General features: G+C 35.7%; 1 long non-coding RNA gene across 1 annotated transcript in view; it reads right to left on the reverse strand.

Moving 5' to 3' along the window:
* The window catches only part of LOC119166938 (uncharacterized), a 61,253-nt gene that overhangs the window by 25,722 nt on the left and 34,381 nt on the right, over positions 1-1,150 (reverse strand). The window lies entirely within an intron of this gene.

Consider the following 1,150-nt stretch of genomic DNA (forward strand, 5'->3'; position numbering starts at 1 on the left):
GCATACTGCTATATGTTGGTTTAAGAGCACATTACGACTCACATTTCAGTGTACGTATTTCACTATTTCTATCAACTGTACTCAGCGATATAGTTCAATGAAAACCACTATCGTTATTGAATAGTACTGATATCATTCACAATTCCGGTTTATTCCGTGCCATTCATATCGATTTCACCCATTTCAAACACCTGTATGTTTAACCAGTTGTTTTAATAGTGTATCACATATTCCTTAGTGCCGGTTCCACTCGCATAACTTAGTTCACTTATTCCTTAGTAACGGTTCCACTCGCTTAACTTTGTTCACCAAAGACCACTATTTTTATTTTACAGTACAGATTCAATTGACTGTTTCCGCTTAATAACTCTTTGCAATTCATATCCATCACATTCACACACCTGTATACTTTATAATTGCTTCAGTTATACCTCACATATTCCACTATACCCGTTCCACTCGCATAACTGTACCCTCTAATACTTTGGTTCAATGAAACGCCACGATTCGAATTTCACTGTACCTATTTCGCCTGCATAACTATTCAAACACTTGTATACTTGATATCTTGGATGACCAGTGCATCACTTCATATTTCATGGTAAATTTCACCCACATGTTAATGCCCCTGCATACTGCTATATGTTGGTTTAAGAGAACATCACGACTCACAATTCAGTGTACCGATTTCACTCATCACATTTCAGTGTACCTATTTCACTTATTTCATTCAACTGTATCCTGTCAGAGTGATATGAAGACCACAATTCTTATTTCACAGTACCGATTACATTCACAACTCCTGTTTAATAACTCTTTGCCATTCATATCGATTTCACCCATGTTGACAAACCTGTATGCTTTATGAATCGGTTCAATAGTGTATCACATATTCCATTGTACCAGTTTCACTCGCATAACATAATTCAATGAAGACCACCATTCTTGATTCACAGTATCAATTCTATTCACTAGTTCGGCTTAATAACTTTTTGCAAATCATATCGATTTCACTCATGTTCACACACCTGCATACTTTATAAATTGGTTAAATAACGCATCACTTATTCCACTATACCAGTCCTACTCGCATAACTGTATAATGTATACTTTGATTCAATGAAGCACCATTATTCGAAATTCACTGTAC

Source organism: Rhipicephalus microplus, unplaced genomic scaffold, assembly GCF_043290135.1.
Source record: "Rhipicephalus microplus isolate Deutch F79 unplaced genomic scaffold, USDA_Rmic scaffold_133, whole genome shotgun sequence".
NCBI classification, from domain to species: domain Eukaryota; kingdom Metazoa; phylum Arthropoda; class Arachnida; order Ixodida; family Ixodidae; genus Rhipicephalus; species Rhipicephalus microplus.